Below are 22,318 nucleotides of genomic sequence, written 5' to 3' on the forward strand. Positions count from 1 at the left end.
GTTATCTTCTCCTCTGCACCTGACACCCTTCAAAATTCTTTGACCTTATGTCTTGAGACCAAACCAGCCTTAAGCACACAAGCCACACCTTGGGTGACAGCCTCCACTGCCATGGGGCCCAGATGCAGCCTCATAATCCTGCCTCTGCCTCATCTCCCTCCTCTACTTTCCCGGAGCAGACAGGATGGTCCAGAGTTTGTGTGAGTTTCCTCTGAAGGGGAGACGCTGGCCAAGCCTTGCACTGCTATTGGGAATTGGATATGACTGTCTTGCCAATCAGGAAAAGGAAATATGCATTTTTTATGATGTATGCCCACCTATGAACTGTGTGCCCTTTTCTCCTTTAAATAAAATGACCTTTTCTTTAGCCAGGTCGGTAGGCTTCTTTCCCTGACTCCATCACAAATGGCAGGAACATGACCTTTGCCATGCTGCAAGGGGGCCAGCTTCCCACCTCCACTTCCGCAAGCATCCTGGCCATGGACAGCTCAGCAACATCCTCTCTCATTACAAATGTGCCCCTGAATCTCTTGTCGAGCAGATTAATGTATCCAAGATGTCTCATGCTTTGATTTGGCTTTACCATTCTTAACAATCAGATGCATGGCATTGTTAAATGCATACAAGGGCAGGGAAATCAGACCATGTACACAAGGCAACAGGGTATTTTGCATGCAGGTGATCCCCAACAATATTAGAACCTGAATGTGTTTTCTTAGCTCTCCATTGAAGGGATGGGAGTTTTTCTTTTCTGCTCTTTTCTTTTTAATGGTCTTGATGAAAGACCTATAAAGTTGAATTGAATGGTCGGAAGATAATAACTCTGGTGGTAAAGGTCCCTGCCTTGTCTGCCACCCTGCCCTGGCAGTAATCCTGGCTTTGGGGATCTGAAATTTCCTAAAGATGTATTAGTGTCGTATACACATGTGCTCTTGTATGCTTATAATCCCTTTCACTAGCTTCTTAGCTGCATGCTTTGTATTTAAATTTTCCTTCTGACCAAGTAAATCCCTTTGGATGAAGTGACAGGATCTTTTCAGCACCCATGGCTGGTGACAGCTGGTGGAGAGACTCTGAAAGCCTGCAAAGTGTTCCTTCCTTGCTTTCTTCAAGACCAGTGCCAGCCACCAGCTGAGCGATTTGTTAGCTGTCCCTTCAGGCATCCGTCAGCTGAAGAGGTTCACAGTAAATGCTAAAGAAGTATAATAGATATTAATATAAAAGACAATATCTGGGCTTCTGGCTTAACCATGTCTTTAATTAGGTACTTATTTATTATATGTGAACATGAAACCTTTTCATTAATTCTTGTGTAACCCTTTATTAATACTGTATGAAGTATATACTGGCATCTGAAATGCAGTGAAAACCAGGCTTTGAAAGCAATAATTGCCGATAACCTTTGAAAGAACAGCTCCCAGGGCCAGATGCGTGCTGTTTCTCCTCCTTTGGTGAAGTTTCCTTGTGAATATCTAACTTGTAATACATTCTGTTGTTTTACATGAATATCGAAGGATGTCCTTTTTGGAGGAGGGGGTCCTTTCTGGCAAGGTGCCATTGTTAGATTAAGTAATGAGGTAATGAGAAAGATTCAGACTAAGCAAGAAACTAGACCTTAAATTAATGCAGGCGTTAGCAGTAGGTTGGCCCTTATGTGGAATTCTTTGGTTTCAAACTTACCTAACCAAATGTCATTTCTCTATTTGTTGAAAAAGCCAAACAAAATAATGCTCTCAGGGAAACAAAGGTTATTAACCACTTAAAAGTAACAATTAGCTGTTGTGAAATTTTTTGGTAAGTTTAAATCTCCAACATACATAAACATCTTCCTAGAAATTAAAAATTTGCTCACAAATAAAGTGAAAATAAAATGCAGACTGAAGTGTCACTTCTAAAGATGGCTGGTTATTGACTCACTTCTACATAGCCGCCGCTTGTTTTTGCCTTAATTATTCTAAGTACGAAGAGAAAGTTGAGAGACTATTTTATTGTTGGCATCGACGTATAAATATTCCTAGAAGTTAGGATTTGAGGGAAGAGGAAGATTTGTTGTTGTGTGTTCTGTGGCACAGAGCGTAGACTAAATCAAAGGAATGGTTATCCTAGAACCTTGAGAAGTTCTGCTGGAGACAATACTTTGTCAATGTAAAATGAATGGCAGATTCCAGCATCATTATTCTGGTTTGGCAACTTATAAAAATAAATAAAACCCAAAACTTCCTCATATATATATATATATATATATAGGCAGATAGAAATGTGCGTGTGTATATTTTGCATTTTCTAATATTTCTCAAATTGCATTTCTAATATCTTTTAAACTGACAGAACTTTCTACTAAATGAATCTGACTATTTTAAGAAATTGAAATACTCTATTTCATGCTATGGTTAGGTTTTACAAGAGCTACTGCATTTGAAAATGTACTGAGTCAGAGATGAGAAAATTACTACAAAAATAAAATGTGATGGGTCATCTTATTTTACCTTACAGTTTGGGGTTACTAACAATACATTAGCAGCAAAACAGATTCTGTGACTTTTACTGAAAGACAAGGATGCACTTTGGAATTTGAAAACCTACATTTTCTTTTTTGTCATTCTGCATTTAACATGCCACGTTTCCTTAAGTCTGCACCCCTGAGTGGAGGGAGGGGTGCTGCACAGAGTGGGGAAAAGGGAATTGGAGACTTCTATAATTATACATATGTTATTTCCAAACCCGGAATACAGGCACTCTGCAAAACATCAAATGATACCTTTTTTTGGAATATGAGAAAAATTGCTAAACTCAATGATCCTAGTGTGCTACAAGGATATTAAATAAACTATTGAAAGAATAAGATTTCTCCTATAATCAATTAAAAGCAAGCAATCTGCTTGCTGAGTTTGTTGTATTGTTGTTTGAACCAAAAGTGCACATGGGCTTTCAGATATTCAAGTAATACAACACTGTTTTGTGTGTGTGTGTGCCTGATGAATTATTAATTCAGGGCTTGCGCTGGGCTCACCAGCTACTCCTGAATCCTTATTAGTAAGTCGCAATTTGATGTGTCACAATGAAGGTGAAGAAGATGCCTAATAAGACTATAATCTATCCATCGGCGTGCATGCATTGATATCTGCTTCTTGATCTACTTCCTTTTGCACTAGATAAATTATTTTAAATGGGTTTTGTGTTTTTATGTAAGAAATTGCTTGGATTTTTGTTTGTTTTGTTTTGTTTGGGCTGCTGTTAGGGACATGCATGCATGCGCACATGGGTATGTTTTAAAGGGCAGTTTTATGTGCTCTAGTTTTTTTGGTATTTCTTCGCACCAGATATTCAGATGCAGTATACACACACATATGTGTACTGCCTACCTGTATGTGTGGTGTCTGTTTACATTTTCTGTCATGTAGTCATTAAGCACACAACGTAGCCTTAAAGGATGTCAAAGCTGACAGCCCCGGCATGATGAATGATGCTGTGCTAGACTGATTCTTACCAGGTGTGGTGTGAAGGGAATTCAAATGCTCTTCAGAGCTCTTATTTGTGTGAGTAAAGTTTTGCTTTTCTGTAAGTTGTGTTTTTGTTGAGGGGGGAGGGCTTCTGCACTTGTACTCTTAAACCCTTTTGTAAGATGTATTAAATATTTGAAGTAAAAAGAAAATATGTATATTTTTCAGTATGTATAGCTGATGGATCTTATCCATTTTTAGATCACCTCCACTTCAACAAACATCTAAGCAGTCTCAAGTTATCAGGATAAACATTTTCAAAGACTTAAAAGTTCTGATTCTGGGGCTTCCCTGGTGGCGCAGTGGTTGAGAGTCCGCCTGCCGAGGCAGGGGACACGGGTTCGTGCCCCGGTCCGGGAAGATCCCATATGCCGCGAAGCGGCTTGGCCCATGAGCCATGGGCGCTGAGCCTGCGTGTCCTGAGCCCGTGCTCCGCGGCGGGAGAGGCCACAGCAGTGAGAGGCCCGCGTACCGCAAAAAAAAAAAAAAAAATTCTGATTCTGTTGTCACTAATCTTTGCAGTATACAAGGGGCCCCACTGACACCCTTAACTGGGCAGAAGTGATTACTACCTGTCTGAATCCATGAAAACGCCAAGCCAAAGTTAGAATTTCATTTAAATATTAACTAAAATTAACTTAAATATTTAAATTAAACTTTTATTTAAATATTTTGAGCCAGCTACAAGTTCGAAGGGATGAAGACAACATTCTCTGACCACTCTGCGTACAATGCCTGGTCTCTGAACTAACACTGAGAGCTCAGATCAGCCCCTACTGGGCGGTCAATACAAAAGAGTGGGGATCTGCCTGACAGCCTTGAGGTTGTCCCTCCCAAGCTTGTTGTGTGGCTAAGTGACACTCAGAGCCCGAGGCAGTCCTGAGCATGAACCAGGGATGCTGCTACCGGCGTGAACTTTGCTCATTTTCCATCATTGAATTCAATGTCTTCAGATCAAAAAGAACTTTTCTGTCTTTTTGACCATTTAAGGTGGGAACGACAGAACTAAAGAGGTGAATTTAAGGTCGGCACAATTCCACAAAACTGGAGGACCGGCCTCAGGATGTTGTCAAATACAATCTGTCATCAACAGAGGGAAACTGGCAATTTAAGTAATCAGTATACCTGAGGGATAGGGTTCTAACTTCACCCATGTCTTTACTGATCTTCCCAAATCATACTGGGTTAACTCAGCCTTTGAGTATAGATGGTCTGAAAAGCTTGTCCCATGGTCTGCAATAAACTATGTTCCTCACCAAGTTTCCAAAGAAAATTATAACACAAAACAACAAACCCAATGTCTAAGATATTTACTGCTTTGGTTTGTCTTCAGAGTTTCATAAACGTATATGAATATACGTATATGAGGTTGAATATACATATATGTTTATGAGGTATATTATATATGAGGTATATAACATATGTAAATGAGGTATATAATATATGTATATGAGTATATATATATACCTCATTCCAACAGAATACATCGGTGCAGTTTGTGAAAGTTGACTGTGGTGATTTGACCATCTTTACTCAGCCCATGATATAACTCTTTTACGGACACTATTCAATCCCGATGGTCAGATGCTGAGAGAGATTTTCAGCAACTGTAGTTGGACAATACTCAACACAGACAATGTAACATCGCTTCTTACACTTTTTCTACTACATACCTCCTATTTGGAGGACTTGGGTATCACCCAAGGGAATCACCTGGCCATCATCAGAATTTCCCATTACATGTTTTCTTTGTTATTTATCTTGACTTTTTCTTGGTTATCCCTTGTCTCAACCCTGCTGCCTGATACATAAGCATGATGTGCCCCGACCATGCCCATCCTTAATCCCGTAACTCTGTGTACCCGTTTCCTCAACGTTTCCTTGCCAGTTCTGTTTCCTTTGCCTCCTGGTTATCCTTTCCATTGCACCCTTCTGTGCCACTCTGGCCCCAGAAGCATGTGGCTAACCACTAAGTCCTGTTTGGGGGATTGTCCGGTTAGGCAAGAGACACTAAACCAGTCGTCAGCCCTCTCCAGGGATATGGGAAGTTGACTAAGTGCCCTTGAGCAGGCATTAGAAGTCTGGAAGGAGAGACAGGCAAAAACCTTTGAGTCCATACAATGTTCATAGAATTCTGAGCACATGGGCAACACAATGCTCAGAGCTGGTTGGAGAAAGAGCAAGCGTGATGATGAAAATGCACACAGTGCAGTGTCCAGCTACGGCAGTGGTTTCAGAGTATAGGGAGAGGGGGCTTAACTTGCATGTCTCAGGAAAATAGTGGGGTCCAGAAACAAATCATCCACGTGTTTGGTGGAGTGAAGCTCTTAGTAGGAAAATAAAAAGCAAAAGCCCAGAATATATATTATGTGGGCACAAAATAAAGGTTTGCGGACAAAGAAAAACGCTGCATATTCTCATCAAAGAGTAAAATTACAGGATGTCTGTGATAAATTGTCCAAATGGGATCCATTTAGGAGGAAGAGCTGCTACTAATAACTATGCTGGGACAACAGGTGTACTCTGGGACCACCCAACACACAAGTATATATTTTTACTCTAACTGTATCTCATTTCACAGATATACAATGAGAACCTACAATGTGCTGGATTTGTGGTGTAGAGGTGGGCGGTCTTGTCCTCATTGTCAGGTGTCTCTCTGGAACTTGCTAGAAACCCACCCTCCAGGGTGCCATGAAAAGGTGTTCACAAGGAGGTGTCTCATTGGAGACAATCCTCTACCAAATCCCCCGAAGAAGGTGCTGGGGAAGCTGCTAGCCACTGGGTGACCCTGACCACCATGTGGGGCAGGGACCCTGTGAAGAGGCTGTACCTACTGCAAAGGCCAGGCCCTTGGGAAGCTGGGAGCACTGCTGAGCCTGCCTGCAAGTCCGCTGGAGCTAGAAATCAGAACGCTCTTCTCCTGCAGGGTCTCCCCAGCACCCTCTACTGACAAAACTGAACGTTGTGCTAGCTGACAGAAGAACAGATACTTGGAGGGCCCAGATCCATTTTCACGCATCAGGCCGTGAAGGGAAAATTTAGAGCTAAGAGCATTACATAGGTAACTGACCCACACAGTGAAAGCACATCACCCACAGACCTACTCCTCGGGGCTTCTCCTTTGAGTGTTTTGGTTTTAGGTTTTTCTAGTAGTTACTTGTAATACTACAGGCAGACCTCAGAGATATTGCGGGCTCTGTTCCAGACCACTGCAGTGAAGCAAATATTGCAATAAAACAAGTCACATGAATTGTTTGGTTTCCCAGTGCATATAAATGTTATGTTTATCCCATACTGTAGTCTATTAAGTGTGCAATAGCATTATGTTTTTAAACAAGTACACACCTTAATTAAAAAATACTTTATCGCTAAAAATTGCAAAACCAATTACAATAATAAGATCAAAGATCAATGATCACAGGTCACCATAACAAGTATAATGAATTTTAAAAGTCTGAAATATTACAGGAATTACCAAAATGTGACACAGAGACACAAAGTGAGCAAATGATGTTGGGAAAATGACACCAACAGACTTTGCTCAAGGGGGGGTTGCCATAAACTTTTAATTTGTAAAAAGTGCAATATTTGCAAAATGCAATAAAACAAGGTATGCCTGTAAGGTATTTGTAATTCTTGCCAAATCAATTTTAAGCATTATCTACTAATACTTTACTATGAAAAATGACAAACATGGCCCACTTTGTCATCCCAGTGTTTCTTCATCATGACTGCAGTGACCTATAAAATTTTAAACAATATACTTGAGCTTTATTTCCACCTGTCATCTTTAGACAGTATTTTGTGACTCTGCACTATCAGAGAGCTGTCAGTGCCTATATACTTTCTTCTACTGACCCTTTCCTCATTAGCACAGCCAACTGAGTTCTCTCAGTCTCAATGCTACTTTTACATTCCTACTATTACATTCTTTTTTAAAAAAATTATTATTATAATTAAGTCACCTGTGCTTTGTCTGGTAGTTGGTTTTGAAAACTGAACCCAATGAACTGCACTTTCAATGTTATGATTATGTAAATGTTATTCATTGGAGTATTATTTATGGGCTCTTGGAGACATGATTGTAAACTTAAGAGCAAATATGTAAACATTAAATGAGAAAGGTACTCTTCTTAAGGTCATATAGCCAATAAAATTTGGAGTTTTCTGGAAAACTTCTCAAAGTTATAGTGAGTGATAGAGGTGGGATGTCTCAAATCTAATTCTAATGCACTGATATTGAACACAATGCTGTACAGTAAAAAGTGCAGATGATGAGATTTTAGTCATAGAAAAGTAATTTATGTTCATAGCATTAAGTCAGGCAATATTGAGATGTCCATATGTTCCCATATGTATCCATCCATACCAGTGTCTGTGCTTACAGAAATATACTCATGTTTTTAGTTTGGGTTTATTTATTTTATTCTTTTTTAGAAAAAAAGGATTATACTATGTATATTATTTTTTAAAGCTTTTTATTTTGAAATTACTTTTTGATGAACAGATGGTTTCCAAAACTATCACAGAGTGTCTTGCAAGTCTTTTACCTTATCCTCTAATCCTAACATCTCACATGATTGGGGCATATTTATCAAAACTAAGAGTCTATTAGTTAACTAATAGACTAATATTAGTTAACGCTAACTGTTTAACGTTAACTAAATAATAGACTTTGATTTTCCGCTGCCTTTTTTCCCACTAATGTTCTTTTTCTGTTCCAGGATCTGCTCCAAGCTACCATGATGCATTTACTTCATTTAGTCTTCTCCCATCTGGAATAATTTCTCCATCTTTCCTTGCCTTATATGACCTTCACACTTTTGAAGAATCCAGGTCAGTTATTCTGTAGAGTGACTCTCAATTTGAATTTGTTTCATATCTTCTCATATGTAGGCATGTTTATGGCTCTAGGGCAAGACTGTTATAGAGGTGAAGTGCCCACTCAGTGCATCCTATCAGAGAATATTTGATATAAACATGATTTATTACTGGTGACATTAGCTTTGATAGCTTGGTTAAAGTGTTGTCTGCCTGATTTTCCACTGCAGTTACCTGTTTTACTTTCTCATACTCAGTTCATGACAAGTGACTTATTAAGTCCAACCTGCACTCAAGAAAAGTGAAATTAATTTCCATCTACCTCCTGAAGGAATTTCAAAGTACCTGTGGACCCATGTTAATAACAATGCAGTAATTAACGTATATTTAATGGTGATATTTGAAGGCTATATAAACGCCCTGATTCTCCTTAAAGTTTGGTCAGCAGGTTTGCCTGGAGTCATTGCTGCTATTGGCCTCCAACGGTAACTTTCTATTCTCCTCATTCCTGGGTTCGCCAACTTCCTGTTGGATTTTGTTTTTAATGTGCATACAATAAAACTTATTTTTATGGTGTAGAGTTCTATGGGTATTAAAAAATGCACAATCGTGTATCCACCATCCAGTACAATACAGCAGTGTCATTCCTGTGAAAATTCCTCTATGTAGCCTCTTAGTAGTCAGCCCTTCCCTCTTGCCTAATTCCTGGAAACCACTGATACATTAATCCTCTCTACAGTTTGATGTTTCCAGAATGCCCTGTAAATGGAACCCTAGGATATGTAGACTTTGGTTCTGGCTTCCTTCACTTAACAAAGTGAATTTAATATTTATCCATGTAACATAAACCCATAGTCTGTCCTTTACATTGCTGAGTAGTGTTCCATCCTATAGATGGGCCACACTTTGTTTATCCATTCACGTGATGAAGAACGTCTGGGTCATTTCCAGTTTGGGGTTATCATTAACAAAGCTCTTCCAAACATCCATGTATAGGCTTTTGAGTTAATGCATTTTTTAATTCATTCAAATAAAAACTAGTACTAAGATTGCTGCACCCTATAGGAAGTGTATGTGTAACTTTATGAGGAAAATGTCAAGCTTTTTCAAAGTGGCTCTACCCATCTGCATTCCCTCCAACAATGAATGAGAGTTCCTTTGGCTTTGTATCACTGGTAATGTCAGGTTGTTATGGCTGTGGAGTTGTTTAGTTCTCTTTTGCCATTTCTATTAAGTGTGAAATGGTATCCAATTGTAGTTTTAATTTCCACTTCCCAATGACTAATGAGGCTGAACATCTTTTCATATGCTTATTTGCCAAACATATACCTTCTTTAATGAAATTGTCTATTCAGAATTTTTTTTCTCATTTTCTGTTGCTTTCTTTGTGTTGAGCTTAAAGGGTTCTTACTATGTTCTGAAGACAATCCACATATTTCTTTTTATTTAATTCCATTATTGTCTAAGAACCTGTTTTGTATGATTTATATTCCTTTTAATTGTCAAAAATGTGTTTTGTTAACTGAGGTATAACTTATTAATGGTGACCTTTCAATGTGCACTTGAGAAACATATGCATTCTTTTCCCATTGGAGGGAGTGTTCTATAAATATCAATTGGTCACATTGGTTGATAATGCTGATCTCGTCATTCGGATTTTTCGATTTCATACCTACTCATTGTATCAATTACTGAAAGACAAGTGTTGAGTACACTAACAATATATATGGCTTTGCCTAGTTGTCCTTTCAGATCTGTCAGTGTTTGCCTCATGTATTTGTAAGTCCTGTTCTTAGGTGCATACAATATAGGATTGTTATATCTTCTTGATGAAATGATCCACACATGATTAACATATTATTTACTGTTATTTTACATTTTCTGTGTGGTACTTGTCACACTTGTGTCATATCTGAGTCTGGTTCTGATGATTGTTTTGTCTCTTCAGATGGTGGGAGTTTCCTGTTTTCTTCCCCAAGCCTCAACAAGAGTCTATAAGTTCTGTAAGGCAGCAGATTTTATTTTTCTTTCCCCTTCTGTGAATTGCTCGTGGGTTCTTGGATGAAAACCCTGAAGTCTGCAGCCTCACACTAGCCCAAACTCTCACACTAGCCACACTCAGCCCTTAGGATTTCATGAAAAAATTTTAGTTGAATCTTCTTACTGAACTAAGGTGTCTAGTAGTGTCTGCCCCAGGTAACAATTACATGAGCCTCACTTATCCTGCAAGTACCTGTCTCTCCCCAGATTTCTTGTTGGCTGTTTGTTCTACAAAGTAATTTCACTGATGGGTTTGATGAAAATTTTTAATTTACATTTTGTCCAGCTTTTTTATGTTGTTGTATGCAGTGGCCATTTTCAACTCTCCTACATCTCCAAGATGAAACTGGAAGTCTTATATTCTACATATTATTATTAACTTAGTTTTTTTTCTAATTTGAAATATCATGGATATAGATATATTTCCATTGAAATATCAGTATATTGAGATTTAGCTTAATTTGTTTAAATAGATGCATAACATTCTGAGTATGCACAGTACCATAATTTATTTAACGAGTCTCCTATTGATAGGCAGTCACGTTTTTAATAAATTTTTCATTCGTTTTTTTTTCCTCCTTACTAACCTTGCTGCTTGTTGGGACATTTAAATTGTTAGGCATTGAATTGTGTCCCCCTAAAATATATGTTGAAATCCTGCCCATCATCAGTACCAATCAATGTGATCTTATTTGAAAATAGGGTTTTTGCAGATGTAACCAACTTAAAATTAGTTCATTAATGTGAGCTCTAATCCAATAGATGGGTGTTCTTTTAAGACAGAAATTTCATGTAAGACAGAGACACAGTCCGTGTGACAACAGAGGTGAAGATCGCAGTTCACTCTCATTATAGCTTTTGATTCTTGCTGGACCATGAATACAGCTGTTCACCGTTTCCCAAGGAAAGAGTAGTTTTCCCTTGGAAAACAGCACATTTCCCTGTCTTTTGTCATTACTTGTTCTCAAATTCTGTACCTCTATCCTCTTAGTCAGTTGTGTGTGTAAAGTGGGTTTCAGTGAACTTCTGGGTCTGACTTCCCAATAGAAGAATATAATGGTATTGAGGCAAATAAAGTGGTTATGGAAGTGACAATGATACTCATCAAATACTCTAACTATGCCCCTGAATTTCTCAGCTGCCCTGGGAATCCAGGTGACTACTTTTTCCAGCCAATGGGCCACGGGCAGAAGCGCCACGTGTCACCAGCGTGTATTTGTAAACTGGCAGGTCACTCCCAAGATGCCTCTTCTGCCACAGCAACTGAGGAGGCTTCCTTTTCAGGATTTTAAAGCTAGAAGACAGTAAAACCCTTTCTACATCTCTGAATGGGTAACTCTATTTGTACCAGACAAGCAGTATAAGTGAAAACAAAACTGTGGAATGATATTTAACTTCAGCATGACCTAGCCTATCCTGACAAACAAGAATACAAGGAGTAACTTTATTCAAAACAGGAAAGCAGGTACAATGATAGCTTCACCTATTGAGCATGAAGAAGCAGATCTTAACCCAATAAGAAAATCAAGGAAGGCATCACAGAGTAGAGAGCAACTGAGTTAAATTTCAGAACTTAAAATCATGTGTCGTTTTACACTTGAGATCTCAGAGGCCCAGAATTGCCCTCAATCATTCAGTTAATAGCAACATAAAGACCAATCCCTACAGCCTCTGAAATAGTACTTTTAAAGAAAATTGTGGTAAGAATTTATTCATTTAAATAGTTTTGATTACACAGACATCAGAATTGACCCTCTGCAATTCTTAAAGATGATAGGAAATGAGAGGAAATAGCTATTTGAAGAAACTCCTTAGTGAGTACAAAACACTGCCCTCCTCTTGGCCACAGATGATTTTTTTCTCAGGATCTCTTCGAGTCAGATTTTCTAACAGTACATCTCAACTCCATCACTAAAGTATCAAAAAAAGTGAATAAATATATTTACATAGGATATAAATATATATGAGCCATTCATCAGGAAATTGAGATAATCTCTTAAAAACAGCATTTCTACTCATATTGGTCATTTATTATTTCCTTTGAGAAACTTACTAAAAGGCTCAGTATAAAGGGTCTATATTCATGTTCAATAAAATAAAATAAAATCCAGCTTTTGTAACTGGATCTAGGCCATGAAACTCCTCCAATACTTTTCCCTCTCCTATATAATTGTCATTTTGTCATAATTGTCTTGGAGGAAGTGTTTTATTTGTTCAACAAAAAGACTATCCTATGAATGAAAGAAATTGGCAGAGGCTTTTGGTATTAACTACCTGTGTCATTACAAAATCTCCCCAGCTAACATTTCTGAAAATATTTTATAGGTATTTTTGACAGCCTCTTAAAATGTTCAAGTGGTTTTTTTTTATGCTTTAGTTATATCACAAGTTTTAACATCATATTGTAAAGTATTATATATATTTATAATATTAATATATAAAATACTTTATAAATATATTTAAAAACCTAATAACCTTACAGAATAAGTAGATCCAGAGCTCATATTCCCAGGACAGTCTTGAGAAATTGCTGGTGTCTCTACAGACTTAGTGGATCCAATAGTATGTATGATAGTCCACAGGTGGGTCCACGATGAAAGTTCATGTAGGTTGTACTCCACAAAAGACTCTTCCCCAAGGGAATAAGTAGAGTCCAAAATCCAGTCCACTCTCTGTTTACCAAGCTTTATTTCCTGGTTAAGCTGGATTAGGTGAGAGGAAGTGGCATTTTACACAGAAAGCCATAGGCTCACTAATCCACGTGCCCCAAGTCAGAGTCCTTCCAGAGGGTAACATCTTCCCTCATCTGTATACCCCCTTGACAGAGTCAGCAGTGATCTCTTCTATATCTTTAGATCAGAGAGTTCTCATAATGGTTTACAAGTGTGGTGGAATATCAAACCCCAACGACCCTTGAATTAAAAGGGAATTTTTTAGACCAGTCCAAGACTTACCAACAAACAAGACATAGAAAAAACACAAACAAAAAAACGTAGAAGCAACAGGCACACCTATTACAGTTAGTGGAATTAAACATTAAAGTAACTCGAATTAATATGCTCAAAAAAAGACTTCTTAAATTTTTAAAGATTAAAAAACATTTAAATGAAATAAAATGGAAACTCTAGAACTATAAAGATATATAGTGTCAAAAATTATGATATTAACAAATGAATTTAACTACAGAGGTATGCAGCTTAAGAGAGAATTAATAAACTGGAAGATAATTCCATAGAAATCACCCAGAGTAAAGCACAGAGAAAGAAGAAAAAAATAGAAAATACTGAAAAAGGCATAAAATTATACATGAGTTATGGTGAAAAATCTAACATGAGTTATTGGAGTCACATAAGGAGGGGAAAGAATGAGGTAGAAGCAGTGCCTGGAGATACCAACAGAATTTTCAAAACTAGTGAGAGATATCAAGCCACATATTCCAAAAGCACGGTAAACTCTAATCAAAATAAATACCAGAAACAAACTAACAAAAACATAAAAAGTAAAAGAAACACATGTAGGCACGTAAGAATGAAATGACAGAAAAACAATGACGAAATGTGAAGAGCAGCCAGGGACCAGGGTGGTTTTTTTAAAAAGTCACAATATCCTCAGAGAAATAGTAATAATACTGGAAGCTGACTTCACAAAAGCGATGGGAAGCCAGGGAAGAATGTGCTCAAAGAAAATGAAAGGAACTTGTTAACTAGAATTCTGTACCCAGAAAAATGGTCCTTAAAAAACAAAAGTAAAAAAGGACATTTTCAGACAAGAAAACACAGAATATAATATTGGTAAATTCACACACAAAAAGATATTAAAGTGATTTTTTTTTCAGGGAGAAGGAAAATGAACCCAAGTGGGAATAGAAATGAAAGAAAGAATAAAAACAAACAAAAGAGTAAACATGTTGGTAAATCTATAGGAATATTGACTGTATAAAACAATAATGGCAATAATAATGCCTCGAGGAGTTTGAATATATATAGTTTTAAAATCCATGAAAATAACACATAGGAGAAAGGTAATTAAATTTAGTGAGTTTAGTGAGTTTCCAAACAAAGACTTTGCTTTGTTTGGAAAATGATAACAATACTAATTTATATTGAACTATAATAAATCAAAAAAGCATGTTTAATTTCTAGATGTGAACATTCATAAAATAATAGTAACAATCTATAAAAAGGAGAAAAGTTGCATAATGCATCCCCTTTCACATATGCAAAAAGAAAATTATTAACTACAGAGACAACCGAAATTATTTTAAACAGAAAAAGTAAAAATAATGTAAAAGAAATAAAACACAATTGTATACTTCGTAGCTCAGCTGTACATAATATTTGTTAAAATCACAGAATATAGTTGCCTAATATTAGTCTAATTACAAGTAACATATTAAGAAGTCATTGAATCATATGTAAAATGTAAACATTAAGGAGATACAGTATAGAAAATAAAGGAATAACAAAATACATTTAAAATATTGAGGTAAAGACCATAAGAAACAGCTAAATGTGTTGAAAATCATTGCCTCTGAGAATCAGGGTAAAGACAGAAGGACAAGTAGATGGTGATTTTTCATTGTAAGACTTATAGAAATATTTTACATTGGTGAAGTAAAAAAATCAAATTAAAATTTAAAATAAATAAAGAAAAATCTTTATCCAAGAACGAGTACCCAAAAAAGCTGAATATTTAAGTAGCTCAGGCAATTAAAAACCTCAAAGGTGAATAAAATTCCCTATTAGATCTTAGTATAAGCAATGGAATGGCTCCTTCATTGAGAACTGCTGCGATGCTTGCAATAAATGAAAAAGAGAAAGAACAACTATTGATTTGAACGTCTCTCTTTTGAGATCAGCAGACTTTTCTTCAAACTAGAAATGTTAGCATAACTGTCGTTTGCACCCTGTGAGAAGAAAGGCAACATACTAACTTCCTCCCAGAATCACTGACAGAAGCCTTTCAGAGAAAAATCCTTCAAAACTTGTAGGAGGCTAAACTACCAAATTCTCAAAGAGGAAAGTAAAGCACATTATAGAAATTTCAGTACATTTGATAGATTCCTCCCAAATTTTTAAGTAGATAATTTGTGAATATTTGAAAAAAAAATAATGATCACAAGTAAGCTACATAGGTTGCTTAATTAAGAAAAGGAAGTCAATTTTTTCTTTAATTACATAAACAAAAATGAATGCTCTCTCTATACAGCAGGTCTTGAATTCTGCAATACATTTGAGAAAAGTCTATTATGACATGCTTAAATGCACATGATTCAGGAAAAGGTGGACAAAACCTGTGGAAAGGTTTACTTAGGAGACAAATTGCCTAAATTGCATTTGCCATGGTGGGTTATTTATTAATTTATCCCACAATTAACTACTGCCTGTCCACAAAACTAAGCACAATGCAAGACACTAATGGGATAGTAATGAGTAAGCATAGACAAGCTCTCCCATTCATAAGATTACAATTTACAGATGGATGCATATGGTTAAATATATGATTATAATAAATTGTAACAGATTTTATGATATCGATATATAGAGTATGATGGGAGAAGTAAGAAGTGGTTCCCAGAGGAACTGAAATCCAAATGAATCTTTGAAGGATGAACAGGAACAAACATGTACTAGCCTGTTCCTGAGGTGAGATGAGTATAGTGTATCTGAAAACAATCAGAGTACCTTAATATTATCAGCGTGCAAAGTAAACGTGGAGTGGGAGACCTGTAGAGAGAAGACGAGAGACAGCATCAGAGGCCAGGTGTGAATAAGACAAGCCACCTTAAGGAGTCATCCCTGAGAGGCCCCTACAGCAGAGGAGTGATGAGATCAGATCACCTTAGAAGGACCGCTCTGGCCACGGTATGGAAAGTGATTTGAAGGCTGACAGCACTGGAATCATAGAAACATCCGGAGGAGGTCCCTGGGATGATTCAGACAAAAGTTTAGATGGGGGATGCAGTGATTCAACAGAAGGATTAGAAGGAAGTAGGCAGATTCAGGAGGTTCTTAGGAAATGACTCAGGAGAACTTGGGAACCGATGATTCTGGAATGAGGTGTTGTATCTGTCCTGGGCTGTTCACCTCGATACAGAGCATAGAGGATACACATGAGAGGGACAGTCATGGGTTAGTCTGGGGCATGTGAAGTATCTGTTTGGATCTATGTATTCAAGGTGGGAAATCAGTAGACATCTGGATATCAGCTTTGAAAACAGTGAGTAGCTAGAGAATGAAGCTAGATTTCTGGCAGTCATCAGGGTCTAGATAGGAATTAAAGACACAGGAGTAAATGAAATCTCTCAGGGGGGCTTGTGAAATGAGGATAGACCGGGGCTAGGATGCAGAGCTGATAAACTCTAACTTTCAGGCATAGATTCTCAAGGGATTGCTAGAATTAGGATCAAATCTGTGCTTGTTAAATCTTCGAAAGGCTAATCTCTTATGGTGAGACCCACAGGATTCCTATTCATATTCAACCTTGGCAACCAGTGATCTGAAGATTTGCCAAAGGGAAAAAGATCAAGCAGGAGGTGTTAAAGGAAACAATTAGAGAAATTTAAGGGAAAACAACAGAGGCTGAAATTGTTTCAAAAAGAGGTGGTGGTCAATAGTGACAGATGTGTCCAAAATTTGAGTAGGGAGAAGTTGGGAATTGCTATTGGGTCAAACCCAGGCACTTGGTTGATATCCTCGAGAAATGCAGTTTCAGAGGAGCCAGGAAATCAGGAGACAGGCTGCCCTAGGAAATTGTAGGGATGGAGAAGGATGGCAGAGCTGGTTAGAGGAAAATGAGTAGACAAACAGACACGCTCTAGAGGTATGGCTGTACAACGTTAACCAGGGGTACAGAGATGGGAAACAAAAGTGACGCGGGGAACTCTTTACAAGATGGGGGAGACTTGAGTGCTAATGGGAAAGGAAGTGAGAGAAAGTATGTGATTTTGGGGCTCAGCTTGAAGAAAGATGCGGTCCAGAGGTGACGTGGAAAAATTGGTTTCAGAGAGGAAGAACAACAGCCAACGAGTTGTGACCAAAGAGGAGGGGAAATATTGGACCCCTGGCATTTGAAAATTTGGTGGCAAGATTTTTCACAGCTCTCTTCAATCAGATGAGTCTACAAGTATTCGGGGGGTGGGGGTGTTCTTCTTTCTCATTTGGTTTAGTGGCTTTTTGGTACATGTGGTATTTATGCTATTTCCATATCCATGATTTGGGCAGTTTTTTACAAAACGAATTCAATAGTTTAGGGGAAAAAGAAACTTTTTCAATGCTTTGGAATCAATTATGTAGTATGGAAATTACCTGTTTCTATTTTTTGTTTGTTCCTCTGTTTTTGTGAGTCAACTACAAGTCAGAATAGTCTTAGCTTTGCAATATATGCTTTTTACTAATTCTCAAATATCCCTGATGATTGACTTTTTTTAAAAGAGAAAAACCCTTGAGACGAAGTGAGAGAGTGGCATGGACATACATACACTACCAAATGTAAAATAGATAGCTAGTGGGAAGCAGCTGCATAGCACAGGGAGATCAGCTCCGAGATTTGTGGCCACCTAGAGGGGTGGGATAGGGAGGGTGGGAGGGAGACGCAAGAGGGAGGGGATATGGGGATATATGTATACATATAGCTGATTCACTTTGTTATACAGCAGCAACTAACACAACAATGTAAAGCAATTATACTCCAATAAAGATGTTAAAAAAAAAAGCCCTACCTGTTGTCAATATCTGGCAGAGAACAGACACTCAGTGCACATTTTGAATGAAGAAGGAGACAAATCAGCCCCGTGCCTTCCACATCGCCCTCCAAATACATTCTACCTCTTGTATTTACAGCTCAGTTTCCAGCCGGGAGGCTTGGAGCCACACAAACTATTGGCATAAATTGAATCTCTGCTATTTGCCAGGCATTGTGCTAAGCCCTCTAACTTCAGGGCAATTTTCAGTTGTCCCCAACTCTCTCCTCACCATCTACATCTGCAGATCCCACTCAAACTAATTCTATTAAGAGATGCCCCTGGATTCCTGCCTTTTCTCTCTCTATCCTAGTGATGATACCTTCATCCTCTACCTGATGACCTCTCACCTGGACACCTAACAAGCCTCCGGTGTGAGTCCCCACCACCACAGCCAGTCTCTCCCCACTCCCTCCACCTTTTACATTCCTAGTAAAGTTATCCTCCAAAAAAAATTCAAAATCATTCACATCACTGACCTGATTTTAAAATGTTGACTATTTGTGATTAGTTTGGATAAAATCCCAAATTCCTTAGCTTGAATGGTCCTTATTTTGGCCACACTTCTTATTCACATTCATTCTCAACTCTCTCCCACCCCGCAGACCCTCCACCATGCTCACAGTCTTGCTGTTCCCTAACCCTCCCTAGGTCCCTTGTCTCTGCTTCTGCTTAAATTGCCCTTTGCACCTTCATCTTCTCCCAAATGCCTGCCCACCCTTTAAAATCGAGATCAAACATCACCTCTTTAATGGAACTTCTCTCACATCCCCGCACACAATTATTTCCTATCTCTGTAATGTCACTCATCACCGTGCATTCTTATTCACCTTTAAAATCACTCAAGTTGCTCCTCAAAGCAGGGAGACAGGCTCCTTCTCACCCCCCACTGTGTTCCTGGTACCTGGAAGTGTCACGTTCAATCTTGGATTAATTTGCTAGGGCTGCTGTAGCAAAGGACCACAAGCTGGGTGGCTTGGGCAATGAAGATTTACCATCTTGGAGCTCTGGGGCCTGGAAGGCTGAAATCGAGGTGTTGGAAGGCTGGTTTCTTCTGAGGGCTGTGACAGAAGGATCTGTCCAGGCTTCTCTCCTTGGCTTGTACATGATCATCTTCTCCCTGTGCCTCTTCACAACATCTTCCCTCTGCACGTGTCTCTTTGTGTTCAAATTTTCCCTCTTTACAAGGACACCAATCCTACTGAATTAGGGGCTCACCTTGCTCAGTATGACCTCATTTTATCTGATTACATCTGCAAGGACCCTATTTCCAAATAAGTTCACATTCTGAGGTCCTGGGGGTTCAATCCATAACAAATGCAACGGATGAATGCTTGTTGAAGTAGTGCATGAGCACACAATGAAGGAAGAAATGAATGAAGCATCGTCACTCTGTCCTTTGAAATGTACCCCATCATTTCCTTTCCTCCCAAATCCCACCAGCTATTTTCTTCACTCTTTCTCAGGTAACTTTTTATTGATCGCTGCTATATGGCTCTATTTCCCAATCCAGCCTTCATATTTCTGCCATATTATTCTTTTTCAATGCTCTTTACACCAACTCATTTATCTGACTAAGGGTCTCCCACGGCTCACTTTCTCCTCCTGTATCAAGTCTTAAAACACCCTACTTCCTTCTAAGAACTATTCTAATCTGACTCTATCTTATTTATTATAGGTTAGGCAATGTATGGGCTTGGCCTGTGTGCATATCTACATGAGGCTGGGGGACTCCTGAGAGGAAATGAGATCTAAAAATTGACCACATATTTTAAGTAGATGAAATCTAGAAGGAGGCCTGGGAGGGTTATGTGGCTCAGCAGGCTGAGCAACACATCAGAAGAATCTGATGATGAATAAACAGGCAAATGCAAATATAGCATCAGGAGCTCTACACAAAGGAGCAGTGGGTCCCAACAGGCTGGTGGAATCCAGCAATAGGAAATCTAAGGGCAGGTGAAATTCTGAACTGCAGGGAAGCAGACCATACAGGAAAATGTATCTCTGGGTTAAAAAGCACAAGTCACTGGGATACAGTTCAGAAGGAGGGTCCAGGTTTTCTGGTTGAGCCATTAGACCCATGGAAACAAACAAAATACAACCTAGGGCTGGAAGGGTTGAGCACCAAGGAACTGAGGTGAGAGCAAAGAGGATATGGGAACCAAATGAGTCAGCCCAGTTCATTCAAGCTGGGCACAAGAATAATGGAGCGGCACAGGAATGTGATGAAAAACTAGACTTATGTAATCAATCTTCCCTCCCAACCAGGAAGAAAATATATACAGATAAAATATTATTTTTGTTATTATTTAACAAATATTTTACACATAAAACAACTGCTATTTAATATTATTTAAAGACTTAAATGTATGATCTGAAACCATAAAACTTCTAGAAGAAAACATAGGCAGTCTGCTCTGACACAGGTCTTAGCAATAGTTTTTTAGATATGCCTCCTTAGGCAAGGGAAACAAACAGAAAAAAACAAATGAGACTACATCAAACTGAAAAGCATTTGCACAGCGAAGGAAACTATCAACAAAACAAAAAGGCTGCCTGCTGAATTGGAGAAGATATATCTGACAAGGGGTTAATATCCAAAATACACAAAGAACTAATACAACCAATATCCAAAACAAACGAACAAACCGATTAAAAAGTGGGCAGAAGATCTGAATAGACATTTTCCCAAAGTCTTACAAATGGTCAACAGACACATGCAAAGATGCTCAATATCACTAATTATCAGGGAAATGCGAATCAAAACCACAATGAGATATCACCTCACACCTGTTAGAATGGCTGTTAACAAAAAGACAACAAATAACAATTGTTGGTGAAGATGTGGAGAAAAGGGAACCCTGTACACTGTTAGTGGGAATGTATATAAATTTACGCAGCCACTATGGAAAACAGTATGGAGAGTTTTCAAAAAGTTAAAAATAGAACTACCATACAATCCAGCAATTCCACTCCTGGCTATTTATCTGGAGAAAACATAAATACTAATTTCAAAAGATATATGCACACCTAATATCATTGCAGCAGTATTTACAAGAGCCAAGATATGAAAGCAATCTAAAAGTGCCCAGAGATAGATGAATGGATAAAGAAGATGTGGCACATGTATACAATGGAATATTACTCAGTCATAAAAAGAATGAAATCTTGCCATTTGCAATAACATGGATGGACCTACAGAGCAGTATGCTAAGTGAAATAAGTCAGACAGAGGAAGACAAATGTCGTATGATTTCACTTATGTGTGGAATCTAGAAAACAAAACAAATGAACAAACATAATAAAACATAAGCAGAGCCATAGATACAGAGAACAAGCATGTGGTTGCCAGAGGGGAGGGGGATGGGGGAGGAGAGAAATAGGTGAGGGAGATTAAGAACTACAAACTTCCCGTTACAAAATAAATGTCATGGGTATGAAATGTACAGTGTGGGGAATATAGTCAATAATTATGTAACATCCTTGTATGGTGACAGATGGTAACTAGAATTTTCGCGATGATCATTTTGAAATGTATAGAAATATCAAATCATTATGTTACGTACCAGGAACTAACATAGTGTTGTATGTTAATTATACTTCAAAACAAACAAGCAATCTCATCGAAAAAGAGATCAGATCTGTGGTTACCAAAGTGGGGCTGGGGGGAGGGAGGATTGGATGAATGTGGTTAAAAGTTACAAGATTCCAGTTATGAGATAAATACATACCAGGAATGTGAGGTACAACATGATAAATAACAGTGTTGTACACTATATACGAAAGTTTTAAAGACAGTAAATCCTGAGTTCTCATCACAAGGAAAAATATATTTTCTATTTCTTCAATTCCGTACGTATAGGAGAAGATGACTGTTCACCAAACTTATTGTCGTGATCATTTCATGATGTGTGTAAATCAATTCATATGCTGTACACCTTAAACTTCTACAGTACTGTATGCCAATTATATGTCAATAAAATTGGAATAAAAATATGATTTTGAAATTTTAAAAAGAGCCACAGCGTTTTTTCTGGTTTTAAAAATTTGTGACACAGGGGGCACAACATGACGTGAGGATAAATGTTTCCTAAAATATCAGTAACGTTTTCTCAATGAATAATCACAGCAGAGGGAGAAGAAGCCCAGCAGGTCATGAGAAGTAGACACAGATTTCCAGGCTATCTCTACAGTTCCTTGTAGGAGCTAGTAA

Source organism: Lagenorhynchus albirostris, chromosome 13, assembly GCF_949774975.1.
Source record: "Lagenorhynchus albirostris chromosome 13, mLagAlb1.1, whole genome shotgun sequence".
In the NCBI taxonomy this organism is placed as follows: Eukaryota; Metazoa; Chordata; class Mammalia; order Artiodactyla; family Delphinidae; genus Lagenorhynchus; species Lagenorhynchus albirostris.